The following is a 16,866-nucleotide window of genomic DNA, read 5'->3' on the forward strand; positions in this document are numbered from 1 at the left end:
AAGAATACTAAAAAGAGCTGATCCTGCTTTTGTTGGAGAAACTGTCTCTACTGTCCAGGGAATAAATCTAAATCTCGTGTGAACATAGCTGTGAGGATTTGATTGCAATCAGTGACAAGTGTGTGCGTTAGTGATTCCTGACTCCCCAACTCATCCCATAAATATTGGCTCATCATCATCATTCCAGAGAACACAGTTCTTCCACTGCTCCACAGCTCAGTACTGGGGTTATATTGGGTTTTATTCCTGTGCCGGTTCCTAATCATGTCAATGGTTAATCTAAAGCCCTAGGCTTTCAGTTCTGCTTGTGAAGTCCTAACCAATGGGAGAGCTTGATTCTACCTAGAGAAAATCTCTTTCAGAAATGGAACCCAGACATTCGTACTGGACCAGTACCAGCACTGTAATCTTGCAGAGTTTCAATACAAGCATCATTTTATTGAACAGTAGGAGGCAGAATTATGGACAGGGTCTTCCAGGCTGGGATATTTCAAAGCTTGGCTAACAATACGAGACTGTTATTTATTTTTTTATTTACTTATTTATTGTGTAAATAATGACTATATGAGGCACGTGAAAGCGTCTGCCATCACAGACATACCGATTCCACTTGATAAGACCCCTTTATGACAGTACAAATCGTATAATCGTATAATTTTCTTACAGCGTTCTCGTAAGGACACGTATTGAGATACATCGCCTATATATTTTTTAAGATGCCTTGACATTTTAAGATGCCATGAGTAGGACAATTTATGAGCAGGTAAGGAAGACTTGTGCTGGGCCTTATGAGGATGAGGATACACAGGTTTTATGGGCTGAACGATACTTTGAAAGAAAGCCCCAGGTAGCAAAAGATGAAACATTGTTATATACAGTCCACAGGATTGCTCCTGACTGTGCGTTTCAGCATGGTGGGTTTTCCAAAGCTTCTGTTGTTGCAGTTCTAAGATAGAGAAACCCAAGAACGGCTGGGACTGCATGGGCGGTTGGCCTTCAAACATCAACACACTAGCGGTTAGTGTTGACAGCGGTCAAAAATAGAGACACTATAAAGATAAAAGTATTGGGACACCTGCTCATTTATTGTTTCTTAGAAGAGTTCCTCCTGCTGGCTCTACTGTCCAGGGAAGAAGACTTTAAATCTACTAGATTTTGAAGGAGCATTGCTATGAGGATTTGATTGAATTCAGAGTTCCACAGCTCAATACTTGGGGGCTTTATACACCTCTAGCCCATGCCTGGCATTAGGCTGCATGGTGCCAATAGGTTTAATATGTTTAACATGATCTGATCTAGATAGTCCTATTCTATTGGCAGTACTTCTCTACAGGGACTAAACAAGCGTCTGCCAATGGGTGCAACTTAAAGTAGCTGAAGGCATTCATTAGATGTGGGTGTCCACAAACATTTGGACATGTGTAATGTAGAAGGTTGGTGACCACTTTCCTCTCTCTGCAGTGTGTACAGGTTTTAACATGCCCACCCAAACCGTCAGTCCTGCAGCTTCTACTGAATCTACCCACATAAGTCTTCTGCTAGTGGTCTCGTTTTCGGCTGCTGCAGCCTTGGAGCACCATTCCTCCATCTGGGTCGCAGTGGAATTGACCCTATTCTCAAATCGGTCATCAGGTCCCCAGATGGTCCACGTTTTTGCTTCAACCCATCTCACAACCCATTGAGAGAGAAAGTACAAATGTAGACCTCAGAGGGGACTGAGAGAGGTGTGAGAACCACTGCTGGTGTCTTCCTAGGTTGAGGTTTGGTCATACTTTGTTAGCAGACAGGGTTCTGTATAGGTCCTCAAGGGTTCTTCAGTACAGGCAGCATCTCTATACACAGCTATGATGATAACTTGCAGAACCCTTTGAATGCTTAAGTAGTTGTGTGCTTGCTCCCTTAAAAAGGGTCCCTCAAAGGATCTTCTTAAAGTATTTAATAAAGATCTAAAGATCAAAAGATCTATCTACAGTTATGACGACTCAAATAACCCTTTGAACTCTTAAATGGGTCGGAGCCTGCACCCTCAAGAAGGGTACTTTGACGGTGTTTTAGTTAAAGCAATAAGAAACACTAAGGCAACACTTCTATGTGACGCCATGACAACCCAAAGAACCCTCTAAAGGTTTGAGATTTAAGTGGTTCTGCGCTTTTTCCCTCAAAAAGAATTGGTTCTTCAAGTGGGGTTCCTTGGTAAAGGGTATAATTCCATGCAAAATCATGACCACTTCAAGAACCCTTTGAATGTTTGGAGGCTTCTCTGGCTGGAAACATGGCTCTTGTCGATGATGGACAACCTACTGTTTTTTAAAGGTTCTAGATAGCACCAAAAAGGGTCATATAGTTTCAAGTCAATGCAACCTTTTCAGTACCACTTTTGCTTAGAATGTGGATAAATGGGCCTTTCCTGTGATGGAAAACTGTGATGTTTATGGTTCTGACAAGCACTGGGTACTTTGAGTGGGTTCTTTGTAACAGTAGTGGAACCATGTTTCTATTATTATTATTATTATTATTAGGTTTTCTAACATTAAGACGAACCGTCCGACCAGGCAAAGGAGCATACAAGCATTCACAAGCTTCTGGAAGTTGCTTCATGGTTCTATATGGTTCCTATACAACCACTGCCTTCACTAAGGAACCCTTAAAGAACCCTCTTTTTAAATGTATGTCCATTCCTACTGTTACTACTGGCTACTGTTATTCATTAGCATGTTTCAGTATCATGGTCAGCACATCCTGGGCCTTCCATGGAGCTGGAAACACCACAGGCATAGAACCCTGATCCTCATCAGATGTCATTTTCATGTCGTTTGAATAATTTATTTGTCCTCTAGAGGGCAGCGGAGACACACGTGACAGAGTGTGTCTCAGCCTGTGCACAGTGTCCCCCAGCAGCAGCAGGAGAGGCGCAGCAATAGGGGAGTGGGATGGGTTACAGTCCAGCGGGGCTGTTGCCATGAAACGTAATTGAAGCGAAAGGCCAGTGTCGTGCCCAGTGCGCCCTTGTGTTGCGTACACTCTCTCCACAGAGGCTTTTAGTGCAGTCACCTGAGCTTCTTTCAGAAACGCACACAAACAGCCGTGCAATTTGTACTCTGCGCGACCAGGGAACCAGTTCTATAGTCGTCTTTAAGACCCATTTGCCCCAGGAAGGCCCTCAAGGTCCTCCACTGCTCTCCTCCAGCTCCAGGCTTCTGCTGTTGAACAAGGGGTACAAGGGTCTTTCAGGTCCAAAGCATCAGTCATGAGCACTGTTTTTCCCTAAGGTCCAATTTTGGTTATACCTGGAGGAATTTCGGTTATACTGGGAGGAGTTTTGGTTGTACTGGGAGGAGATTCAGTTGCAATGGAGGGGTTTCAGCTGTATAGGGAGGGTTTTTGGTTGTATAGGGAGGGGTTTCAGTGGTGCTGGGAGGGGTTTTGGTTGTACTGGGAGGAGATTCAGTTGCAGTTTTGGTTGTGCCTGGAGGAATTTTGGGGATTTATCCAAATGGGTACGGGGAGGAGTTTCAGTTGTTTAAGGAGGAGTTTTGGTTGTACTGGGATGAGATTCAGTTATTAGGACTTTTTTTTAATGAGTTCAGGTAGAGCAAATGGTTGGGAGATATACTGGGTTGGTTTCCCAGACAAGGATTTAGCCTAGTCCTGGTCTACACGGCATGCTTAACCTCTTAAAATGCTGTAGCCCGAATACGGGCATGACCGGAATTCCTCCCAGCACAACCGAATCTATGACCAAAACTCCTCCCCGTACAGCTGAAACTCCTCCCATTGCAACTGAATCTCGTCCCAGTACGACCAAATCTCCTCCCAGTATAACCAAAATTCCTCCCAGTACAACCTGAAACTCCTCCCTATACAATCGAAACTCCTCCCCGTACATCTGAAACCCCTCCCATTGCAACTGAATCTCATCCCAGTACGACCAAAACTCCTCCTTAAACAACTGAAACTCCTCCCTGTACCCATTTGGATAAATCCCCAAAATTCCTCCAGGCACAACCAAAACTGCAACTGAATCTCCTCCCAATACAACCAAAACCCCTCCCAGCACCACTGAAACCCCTCCCTATACAACCAAAAACCCTCCCTATACAGCTGAAACCCCTCCATTGCAACTGAATCTCCTCCCAGTACAACCAAAACTCCTCCCAGTATAACCGAAATTCCTCCAGGTATAACCAAAATTCCTCCCAACACAACTGGAACTCCTCCCTATACAAATAAAACCCCTCCCATTGCAACTGAATCTCTTCCCAATACAACCTATACTTATTTAAGTACAACCAAAAATCCCTCCCAGTACATCCAGAACTTCTTCCTATACAACCGAAACACGTCCCAGTACAACTAAAACTCCTCCCATTACATCCAAAACCCCTGCCAGTACAATCAAAAGAGAGGTCTAAAAGCCTTTAACTGATGAAATGGAAGTCAATGTAAAATAAAAGTTCATTCCAGGTCATTTAAAGCATTTCTATTGGTCCATTCATCCAGAATGACTGACGCAGCGTACAGAAGCAGCTACAAGGTTCAACCCATGGAGAAAACTATATAACGATGCATTGTTTTCATTGGACAGCAGCGATAGGTTCTTTTATACCACCGCCTGCCTTTAATACAACTTTTCAGTTAATTACCACTCTACAAGATCTTCAAACGACCTTCACTCAACTTTTTTCAGGATATTACTTGGGCACAATTTACACCTCCTGATTGAGGACCTTCAATCTGGAACTCATTACAGACTCATCTAAAACACTAATAGTTTTTTATCAGCTTCAGAAATCAGGCTAAACCCCGTCTCCTTTCATACCAGCCACCACAATACATATTTAGCACAACTTCTAACACTCTTTTCTATTTTTTTTTATTATTTCTTATGTTACATAATTTAATATTGCTCTCTGGGCTTTGTTCCTGGCCCTGCCCATCTCTTATTTTGCTGTCATTGTTGCTTCTTTGTTTATCCTTTGTAATAAAAAATAACCTCCAGCCTGATTTTTTTGTGGGCTGTCTGCATGGCTAGGCTCCAGGCTTCATAACTCAGGTACTGTCCAACATGCAGACATGGTCGGACCTTGTGGTACAGACAATCACCAGGACCTTCCCTCCCTTTCTGAATATCGGGTCAAACCACCAACAAGAAATTCTGTTTTGGGGCCCATTATTTATTCACCACCTGTATTATTTACTTCAAATCTTTCCTGAAGTGTTTTTTGCTCAGTTTAGCTGTTTGCTAAATCTGCTAAAGCCTGAATCTACCTCAGATGAAGGCTTGCTGCACATGTCCAGTGCACAGTATGAGCCCGTATGATTGTTTCTCTTAGTGAAGTGTGGGGAAGGGGATTTTGTGTGGGTTATGTGTTACTTCACCACCATGAAAACTTTTGCATTTTCAGCCCATGTTTGCGTTCACAAACCCCCCCGAGCCTAACGAGATATCTGAGCTGACATCTGTTTTGCTAGTCCACACTTGCAAGCATTAAGAGAATTAGCAGGGAAAAACACGCTTGCTCCAAAAATGGCCGAATCAGTTAGGACACTGTATCGGCATCGTTAGCATTTACATAACAAATGATGACATCTGAGTAGCCTGAACCGAAATGGGTTTTATATAGTAGTGAAAACATGTAACGGGAGTCTATTTGTAATTTGTAGTAGAAGTAAAAGCAATAGCAGAGGTGGTGGTGGTAGTAGTAGCAGTAGTAGTATTAGCAGTAGTAGTAATAGTAGTAGCAGTAGTAGTAACAGTAGTAGTAGCAGTAGTAGTATTAGTAGAAGTAACAGTAGTAGTAGTAGCAGCAGCAGTAGTAGCAGCAGCAGTAGTAGTAGCAGTAGTAGTAGTAGCAGTAGCAGTAGTAGTAGTAGCAGTAGTAGCAGTGGTAGTAGCAGTAGTAGCAGTAGCAGTAGCAGTAGTAGTAGTAGCAGTAGTAGCAGTGGTAGTAGCAGTAGTAGTAGTAGCAGTAGTAGCAGTGGTAGTAGCAGTAGTAGTAGTAGCAGTAGTATTAGTAAGAGCAGTAGTATTAGCAGTAGTAGTAATAGTAGTAGCAGTAGTAGTAACAGTAGTAGTAGCAGTAGTAGTATTAGTAGAAGTAACAGTAGTAGTAGTAGCAGCAGCAGTAGTAGTAGCAGTAGTAGTAGTAGCAGTAGTAGCAGTAGTAGTAGTAGCAGTAGCAGTAGTAGCAGTGGTAGTAGCAGTAGTAGTAGTAGCAGTAGTAGTAGTAGTAGCAGTAGTAGCAGTGGTAGTAGCAGTAGTAATAGTAGTAGCAGTGGTAGTAGTAGTAGCAGTAGTAGCAGTGGTAGTAGCAGTGGTAGTAGCAGTAGTAGTAGTAGCAGTAGTAATAGTAGTAGCAGTAGTAGCAGTGGTAGTAGCAGTAGTAATAGTAGTAGCAGTAGTAGCAGTGGTAGTAGCAGTAGTAATAGTAGTAGCAGTAGTAGCAGTGGTAGTAGCAGTAGTAGTAGTAGCAGTAGTAGCAGTGGTAGTAGCAGTAGTAATAGTAGTAGCAGTAGTAGCAGTGGTAGTAGCAGTAGTAATAGTAGTAGTAACAGCAGTATAAATGGTAGTAGCAGAGGTAGTAGTAGTAACAGTAGTAGTAGCAGTAGTATAAATTGTGGTAGTAACAGTAGCAGTAGAAGTAGTTAAAGTAAAAGCTACTGTAGAAGTGTAATAACAGCAGTAGTAATACTACTACTAGTAGTAATAGTAGTATTAGCAGTAGTAGAGGTAATATTAATAATAATAATAGTAGTAAGAGTAACAGCAGCAGTTTTAAAGCCCATAGAAGTCTTCTGCCGACAGCCTCTCATAGCTGCTGCAGCTTTTGGTGCCCCATTGCTCCATCTAGGTCACTGTGGAATTGGCCCTATCACTGAAGACCTCAGGGTCCACAGCTTGCGCTTCAATAGAGATGGATAGATCCACAGCTACGATTGATTTAAAACACGGTGAAAACTCTTTCTCTCAGAGCTCAGGAGAAACGAAAACCTTCATCTTGTCCTTTCAGCGCCTCCACGCCGCTTTCAGACCAGCCTCTAGGCCGCCGAGCTCAATCACCCGAGCTTCAGGAAAGAATGGGCTGTTGGTCAATGATCATCTCCTATTCAAACGCAGCCTTGTTGCCTAGCTTTTCCTTTTCCTCGCGTTCGCCACCTTTTGTTTCATTGACTTGGATCCCGGCCGCATCGAGTCCGGCCTCTGTGGCTGAAGTGCCATTGGCACGAATGGAAAGGAAGCCAGGGTGTGACCTCACTTATTTAATTAGAACACAGTGTGAATAAAAGACACGAAGATTGGCGAGTGAAATTGTGAGCGAAGAGAGCGAAGGTCTGCGAAAAATCCAATCCATAAAGTATACACAGATATGAAAGGCTGGATAATGCCTGGATAAGTGTATGCTGCTTACATAAAGCTTCAAAAGCCTATACTTAATGACAGAAATGCAAATTCCTGTTATTATATTAATCAATATAATATTTAATATTCAATAACAGCCTACATAATACACATATCAGTTGCACATTATAGGCATATTAGGATCATTTATCCACTGCTAAATGGGATCTATTTTCTTAAAAATATTGTTTCCAAACTTTTGAATGGGTGTACGAACCCAAACGTTATAGCCAAAGGTCTGGGATTCACTACATGGCCAAATGTTTGTAGACACCCCTTCTAATGAATGCATGAAGCCATTTAATTTCTCCCATTGCTGACACGGTCACATACACAGCTTGTCTAGTCCCTGTAGAGAAGTACTGCCAATAGAATAGGACTCTCTGGAGCAGATCAGCGTGAACCTAGAGGGGTATAAAGCCCCCCAGCATGGCGCTGTGGAGCAGTGGAACTAGCTGTGCTCTCTGGAATGATGGATGGTGGAGCTCCATCCAATACTATTGCGGATGATGAGGACGATAAAGATGATGGTGGGTTTGTGACCGTCCAACATCCTGACCGTACTTACGCTCTTGTCGCTGAGTGCGGTCAAATCCTCACAGCAATGCTTCTCCAGGAAGATCCAATGACCGAGCAGGTGTCCCAATACTTTTGTCCAATCAGCGTATCTCTTAAGTGGTAAGAGTAGTATGTCTCGTAAGATGTGTCATAAGTCTTGGATGTGGAGAAGTGGGCAGAGTCACTTTGATGAGGGGGTCCAGATGACGTGGGTTTGGAGCGCCTTCCTGCACCACAACTAATGTGAGACTTGGGAGAGGGTGGGCTTCATCATAAAAAAAAAACTTGGTCACCAGCTAACGCTGCACAGCCGACAGCAATACCTGTGTCCGTGACCCATAAATGCTCTGAATCTCGCTGATCACAGCATCCATATGGGCTCGCATCCTGCCCAGTGCTCATGCTCGGCTTACTCAGGTCGGTCCGCTGGCCCTGGGCCACTTCCTCCACCCTCTTCAGGCTGGCGTTCTGTCGCAGTCGGGTGATTTCTGGACCTGATGTTGCTGATCCGAAGCTACTCGTGAGGAGCTGTGCTGTAAACACAGCAAACAGCAAAAGAGCAGAAACCATCGAGAGATTCATACTGCTGAGGAAACTAGGGGAATGGAAATGGCTTGGGTCCAAAATGAATGTGGTTGACTCATAAAACTCACAATTTGCAAAATTCGCTCTCGTAGAGCTTTGAAACAGGTGGAAACGTGATGATGGAGTGGAGAGTTCCGATTGTAAAGGTTTGATTCATTAAGGACGCTGAGAAAACTGATATCGTAGGAGGTGAGATCCTCTTCCATGTAGTTCAAATATCTGATATTTCTATTTTTATACTGTTTTCAACCTGCCGCCAATGTGGCATCGTCAGGCAGCCGACGCGCTCTGAGGAAAGTGCCGGGTCTTCAGCTCTGCAACACCAGCTAACAGATGCCTGTGCCGGCCAACATCGCTTTAGAGTGGTGGAGGGAGAGAGAGCGCTACCTACCTGCCCGGAGAGAGCATGACTTGTGCTCTCTCAGACTCAAGGTCCTGATGGCAAAGTGGCATGGCTCAGGATTTGAACTAGCGACATTAGACTGCTATGGACTTCAATCATTGGCATCTTCATAGGTTGGGACCAAAAACAGTGACAACAACAACAGAAAACGACAGCTTAATGACCAGTGAATCTATGCTACTGTTAAGGTAATTAACCAGTAATCATTAACCCATATTAACCTCTTTATTAACCACTATAAGTAAAAGAGGTTAATTAATTATGTCCATTCATTTAAGGCAAATGCCATCGTCTAAGCTTTAACTGCAGATTTGGCCACAAGTGATCCCATAGCCATCTTTGGCCAGGCATGTTTATTAGCTAATGTAACAGAACTAGCAGTTAGTGTTCTCCTCCAAGCGTGTTGAGCCCCATTTGGCAGTTGGCTGGCTTCATGTGGCTCCAAGGAAGCACATGCTAGGCCTCACCCTTCCAGTGCTGGTGGCTTCATGTGACAGGAGGAGCCTCTAGCTACTGGGCGGGAACTGGAAAAAACCAAATTAGGTGGGAAAGTGGAAGAAAGCACTTAGAGAGTGTATGTGAGGATGAGGATGAGAGCCCTCTGTATGAGCAGCGTGTCCTTGCTGGTGGGAAAACACAAGGATGTGTCTTATTTTTATAACACCGTTACAGCTAAGTGAGTTTCACCGTAAAGGTCAGAGTGGCCATTCACTACCTGTTCTTTCAGCAGTACTGTTCCCACGGGAGGACATTTTGGCTTTGTCTATGACTTGAGCACATTGTACAACAAGGCTCTGATATTAAACCTCGTAACCTCATACACTTCATACTGCTTTTTTGACAGCGTTAAAAAACAGCAACTGCCATTTACACCGTGTAAACACTGGGTGACGAATAGACCAATAGAACGGGTGCAAAATCACTTTATTTGCATTATGAACGTTACCTCTTTACCTTCTTTAATGGTAAAGGTGGTTGAAAAGCTGGCCATCCAGTAGAAAACATACCCTAAGCTGGTAAGCATACTGGTTAGCTCATAACCAGCACTGTGTATGTTGCATTTGATTTTGGTCATACTTGGTCAGCTTGGTGATGCTGGTCATGCTGGTCAACCAACTTAGTCATGCTGCTCATCCACTTTGGTGATGCTGGTCATGCTGGTCCACCAACGTAGTCATGTTGGTTGTCCAGCTTGGTGATGCTGTTCTTGTTGGTCACCCAATTTAGTCATGTTGGTTGTCTAGCTTGGTGATGCTGGTCTTGCTGGTCAACCAACTTAGTCATGCTGGTTAACCAGCTTGGTAATGCTGGTCATGCTGGTCGACCAACTTAGTCATGCTGGTCATCCAGTTTGGTGATGCTGGTCATGCTGGTCAACCAATTTAGTCATGTTGGTTGTCCAGCTTGGTGATGCTGGTCATGCTGGCTGACCTCCTTATTGATGCTGGTCATGCTGTTTGACCTGCTTAGTCATGCTGGTCATGCGGGTCGATCATGGTCTATCTTGGTCATAAGGGTTGTCCACCTTGGTCAGGTTGATCATGCTTGTAGACCAGCTTTGGAGTCCAACCCCCATAATAAGCTGAGCCTTGCTCTAATCCCACAGTTAAGGCAGCTAAGATGACCACCCCAGGTGAGATCTAGGAAGCAGTCTGTAAGTCTTCTGTGGTCAGTACATAGCCTCCCCCTCACCAACACTCTCACCATGCCTCCATGTGGTAGCCCATGATAACTGGGGCCTCTCTGAGCTGCAGTGGTCCCCACAGGTGCCTGCACCAACCACCTCCCCACTGCCATGTGGGTAAACCCTGTGAGGTATGATGGCTAGGGGAGTAAACCCCAAGCACAAATCTGCAGTCGGGCACAGCAGACTGGACCACCGGCAGACCCCTGCAGCTTCCCACCCCACTGGAAGCTACCCTGGCAGAGCAAAGATGGTGGGAGTGTGGACTGCCCACCCACACCCTCACCTTAAAACCCTCTTGCGCAAGCCCCTTGCTCCACCCTTGCTCTCTGTGCTAAGCTACTTTCCCAGCACCCTTTCCCAAGGGATGTACCATTGACCACCACTTTGAACAACTCTGTAAATTCTTCCTAAGAATGGATCGATGATTCACACCAAACCACTCTGGAGGACTGTTGTTTACATCTGATCCAAACATGTGTCATTTCCTTCTGCTATTAAGCTATCGCTTCGGAAACAGCAGGTTTCCTTCTGACAGCCATGGTGCCTGAAAACCACTGGGCATTCAGTAGAACGGCAGTCAAACCCTAAGACAAATGAATCCAGTGGGCCTACAGGCTAACGTTGGTAAACAGGCATTGGTTGAGAGACAAAATACCGACAATTTTGTGTTATTATGCAGATTGGCTGACATGTATAATGCATCTCGGCGCTCGAGCGAATGCGATCGCTGGTAAAATGGGCCGGACGATGAGAGCGGTGCAGCGTTTTTCCGTTGATATGCTTGAAAAGCAGCGTCAGAGCAGTCACGTCAGGACTGAGCGTAGCGAGAGTATCATAGACTTCTCTCTCTCTGTCTCTGTCTCTTTCTCTCTCTCTCTTTCTCTCTCTGATGTATTTTGCTATGACAGATGGGAGCTGTCTATGAACGCTGATGACACATAAAGGCGATTAGAGTTCAGCCTCCCAGTACCAGCTCCAGCCTTCACAGCCCATTATGGAAAGCTACAGTAAGTATCTCGTTTGCAGGATCCAAACTTTTAAACACTAGAGGCGTTTGGATAACTTCATAAATCTCCATTAGAAGCTAAATGTCACAGTGCGGCGTGTTCGGATGAAGGGGAGAAGGAGAGGCAGTGCAGAGGGAAAAAGGGTGGGGTGGGGGGGGACGGGAGAAGAGAAGAAGCGAGCAGAAAAAAAAACGCTGGAGGCGAAAGCCGGAGAAAGTCTTTTTTGTGGTGTTGTTTCTTTTTTTTTCTCCCCTTTCGAGCTACGGAAAAAAACAGAAAGGCAGAAAGAAAGAAATAACCTTCGAGATAAACAACAGGTTTGTACGTGCATGGTGATCTGATGCTTTGGAAAAGGTCCAGCGTCAGGTGCTGTCACTTCAGTGCTAATGCTGCACCGAGAAGTGCTCTCCAGAAGGACTCGGACTGGAGCTGCTGGAGCTCGGCTTGCATGAAAGTCGGCAGGCGAGGCCGTAATGCGCCTTGCATGGAGTGGAGTGCAGTGCCTAGTCAGAGGGTTCGGTCGAGCACTGCCGGAGAAAAAGCACTTCACTCTCTCTTTCTCTCTCTCTTGCCGCCAACCAGTGAAGAGGGCAATGATGGAAGACACTCCACAGCACACATATAGGGTCGACCGGTGCATAACTCCGTTCACCCAAGGCTGGATGAGGGTGGTTTGACACGAAGCCCTCGTTTTGTTTCCCATCGAGAGAATTGCTGGCAGTCATATTTCACGGTAGCCTCCACGAGGAACATCTGGTCCAATGCGTCCGGCCTGCGCAAACAGTTCTGTTGGAAAGCATCGCTCCCCCCCTCCTCCTTGCATGACTGGTGCCATCCGAAACATCTGCTAGCTTGGTGAGACATGCCGATTTTTTTAGACGTGACTAACGCTGGAGAGTCTTCATTCCTCTCAGTGAAACCTTTTAAGATCGTTTACGGTGATCTCTTCTCATTAGGCGCTGTACGTTCAAGCAGTTTAGAGCCTGTTTAGACCTTGTTTTCCTGCTCCCACGCACGTCCGTCACGGATTGAAAATGCTATCGGAGCGTTTAGTACCACTGGTGGTGAAGACGTGGGTCATTAGTGCTTAACACGGCGTATATAAGCTCTAATACACTGTGAACACAGGCGAGGCTCCAGATAACCGCTCAGCCGTCCGCGGATTCAGCCAGCAACGCTGCTCAGTTGCGCTGCCAGTAGCACTCAGCGCTTGTATAAGAAAGGAAACTGGCAGCACTGGTGATCCTGCACTGCTTCACTGTGCTAATCAGCTAGCCTTGTGAGCTAGGGTGACCACGCATGTTCCTGCTCCTATTTCCTGTTTCTAATTTATCCCCATTTTAACCCAATTTGGAAGGCCAATCACCCAATCCCTGTTCATGTGAATTCCCCCATCACTAGCAATGACCCCCAACACTAGGAGGGTGAAGACTTGCACATGTAAAGCCAGCCAGCTCCCCAGCTCTGATACAACAGCTAATAGATGCATGTGCTGACCAACATCCCACCAGAAGGGATGTGGGGAGGAATTGCCGTCAACCCACTGTAAGGCCAGTTGTGCTCTCTCAGGCTCTGGCTGCTGATGGCAAGTGACATGACCAGCACTAGTCCACTGGACCGCTCAGAGCCAAATTTTTTTATTTTTAAATTTCAGGATGGAAAAAAATATATTAAATGTCCATGTCAGTCCCGCCTTCTCAGTGCCACTATTGGTCTACATGTACCTGCATCTACATCAGCCATTGGTTAAACTGCTTCCCACCACTTTGTATTGGAATTGAAATTAAACTAAATGTTTTGTAACAGGGTGGTAAAACTTTTTTTTTTTGCTTTTTGCCACACACACACACACACACACACACACACAGCCACTGTCTTACACTGTTATAAGTAAATCAAATCCTAGAGGAATTTTTTGGAGGTTCTTCCATTTAAAACTGTGGAGGAACCTCTTAAGCTGCTTTGAGGAACCTTCAAGGAAAACCCCTAAACCCTATTGTGAAGGTTCCTCCAAGCACCTTAGAACGTTCCTCCACAGTTTCTAATTTGGTCTTGCGGGGTGTTTTGTGGGGTGTTCTCGCTACGCAGTGGTCAGTATCTACTAAAAGTGCTCCAAAGGGGGACAACTGGTAAGCCACCTGCAGGGTCATGGGTGTCCAAGGCTCATTGATGCTCTTTGAGGCCCCGCCCACCTCACAATTTGCTTAACATGCTGCTAACATTAGTCTTGGTGCCAGATACCAAGGAACACATTTACTCCATGAGGTCCATGCCTTGATGGGTCCGAGCTGTTTGGGTGGCACGAGGTGGACCCACAAAATATTAGGCAGTGGTTTTAATGTTATGGCTGATCGGCGTAAGGCTGAATGCATGCAGTTGAATTACTATGAGAGCAACGCATGTATTTTTACACACCTAGCCTCTCTGTCTCACACACACACACACACACACACACACACACTAATCATACACATCTAAACGAAATAACAGTAGTTCACGCCGAGTGAGCTGTACTGTGCCGGCCGATTCCATAGGTGTGCTTGAAGAGGGTGCTGATAATAGGCTGCTCTCAGCCATTGACCTAAAGGGGGTAAACGGGCCAGGCTTTCGGGGGTGGGGAGGGCAAGTGTGTGAGCATGTACTGGGTCGCTTGTGTATGGCACTTATTATGATTGGGTGCAGTCACACAGATGATAGTGTGAAAGTCAGTAACGCACACACACACACACACACACACACACACACACACACTATTCAATTACACTTTGGAATTTGTGCGTCTCTCTCCGGGTTCTAGACGTGCTTCTACGCACACAGACAAAAAAAAAAAGAGCCGAATCAATGCATTCAGCCTCAATGCGTCCTTGATAGGCTCAGACAGACGTACACACACACACACACGTCTGCACACTCGGTGCGGAGAGTCTGAATTCCACACACACCTCCACAGAATCACACAATCACAGAATCACTCCCTCACACACACCTCCACACAATTACACATCCACTGTTCGCATTATGCCGAGGCCAGGCTACTCGCCGGTAACTGTAATAGGGTAACAGGACTGGATTTCTATTCATAAAGTTACAGTGCCGTCGCTCAGCTCAGCGCTCTCTTTTTACCGCTACGCTACTGGCCAATCAAGGAGGGTGAAGACTTGCACATGTAAAGCCAACCAGCTCCCCAGCTCCGCTACAACAGCTAACAGACGCCTGTGCTGACCAACATCACACCAGGAGGGGTGTGGGGAGGAATTGCCATCAACCCACCCCAAGGCCAGTTGTGCTCTCTCGGGCTCTGGCTGCTGATGGCAAGCGATATGACCAGCACCAAATTTATCTGGCTGGGATTTCTAAATTGTATAAAATGTCCCTCCTTCTCAGTGCCACTCTTGGTCTACATGTACCTGCATCTACATCAACCATCAGCCAATCAAATTCAACATACTAAGAATGAAAATGCATATTAAAGATCAGGACTCAGTCTGTATGGGAACCAAAACAGGGTGACATTAAGTCCAAGGGTTCTGGATAGAGGTGATAAGCTAATTAGCCAAAAATTAGCAAGATTATGTAGCTCCACTGACTGGAACAGGGAGAACGGCGTCTCTCCGAAATTCCCACTACCGGGCCGGAACGCCACCAATGCACTATATAGCTTGTAGGTGGTGGAGCTGCAGGAGGAGAACCTCTCGCCAGAACTGCTGCTGTTTAACTCTGTGTAACCTATAGAGTCATATTAGTGTAAAATCCTGTAGTATTACTCTACCACCTCAGCCTACATGCTTCTCTACCTTCAGTGATGGTTCTGGATCTCTCAGCTTGCCCAAGAATGCATGTAAGTGGGGAATAAGAGCGCTGGCACTTTGACCAGAGGATCACTAGTCTGAATCCTGGTCATGTTGCTAGCCATTGGCAGCCGGAGCCTGAGAGAGCACAACTTGCTCTCTGTCCTAGGTGAGTAGATGGCACTTCCCCACTCCCCACATCACTGGCATCACTGGCATCACTGGCATCTGCTGACCGACAGCACAGCACTTTCCTCACAGCGTGTGGTTTGCCTGGTATGGCAGGTATGGCCAATGGCAGCAGCTTGGAAAAAGAGGTGCTAGCTGGCTGTACACGTGTCTGGAAACACACACCATGCCATTTTGAGATAGCTAGCTAGCTTTACCCCTGGACTGCCACCTTCTTCCATCTCTCCAAGGTCCAGTTCCAACCTTGTTCTTTGTAGGCCCCATAGGCAGCAGACTGTGTCTGCGTTTCTGAGCCACAGTAGCACAAGTATCTGCTGCTTCGGCACAGACCTGATAGCCTTTGTCACCCTCTTGCTGGTTGGTGGTCCGTTCCGCCTCCTCGGTACCATCACCCCAGCTGACCAGAAGCCCGAGCCAGCAAGCCGAACAGTGTTGAGTGACGACCGTCTAACATACACCCCAGACCTTCACATGCAGCACTGATGCAAAGTTTTGGCTCATTGGTGTATACATTAGCTCGCACCTGCACCCAGCATGTACGGAATCAATCACCCCCCCACAACCCCCCCCCCCCACCACCACCACCCCCCGCCCTCTCCATTTCACACACACATCCATGTATACATAATGCAGTAATATGCACACCTGCTCAAGCCATGTACAGAGTCTCCATTTCACCTCACACTCACACACACACACTCACACACACTCACATTCACACACAGACAGGGCCAGAGGGTTCTGTACTAATCACACTCTTCTCCACTGGCGCTACTGCAGCTCTTTCATGGCAGGTCAGATGTGCATCAATTATTCATGCTTTGATATTATTAATGCATTAGTAATTCATCATAACCACCACATTTCTTGATGAGCCTGTCTTTTCTGAGGAGTACATTATTATGGCAAATTAATAGTTTAATATTAAACCGGCAATTTAAAACACAAAGGAGCTCACCAAGCGCGTGCGGTTCACCTTCTTCTGAGAGAGGGAGCGCGAGAGAGCGAGCCAGAGACACAATGAATCAGTGAACTTCATGGCTGTTTGCATCTGCCATTATTTGCAATAATTGAGAAAGTTTCAAAGTTGACCCCACCTGTATTACTCATTATAAGAAGTGGGCCCAGTGTCCCGCATGGCGGCGAACGCGACGCCTGCCTCCACGTGAACCCACCCGGGTTCCATCGGTACTTGAAACATCATCCCAAAATGAAGAGCACAGATTTCGGGGATTATGTCTGACTGGGGG

This window comes from Salminus brasiliensis, chromosome 16 (assembly GCF_030463535.1).
Source record: "Salminus brasiliensis chromosome 16, fSalBra1.hap2, whole genome shotgun sequence".
In the NCBI taxonomy this organism is placed as follows: domain Eukaryota; kingdom Metazoa; phylum Chordata; class Actinopteri; order Characiformes; family Bryconidae; genus Salminus; species Salminus brasiliensis.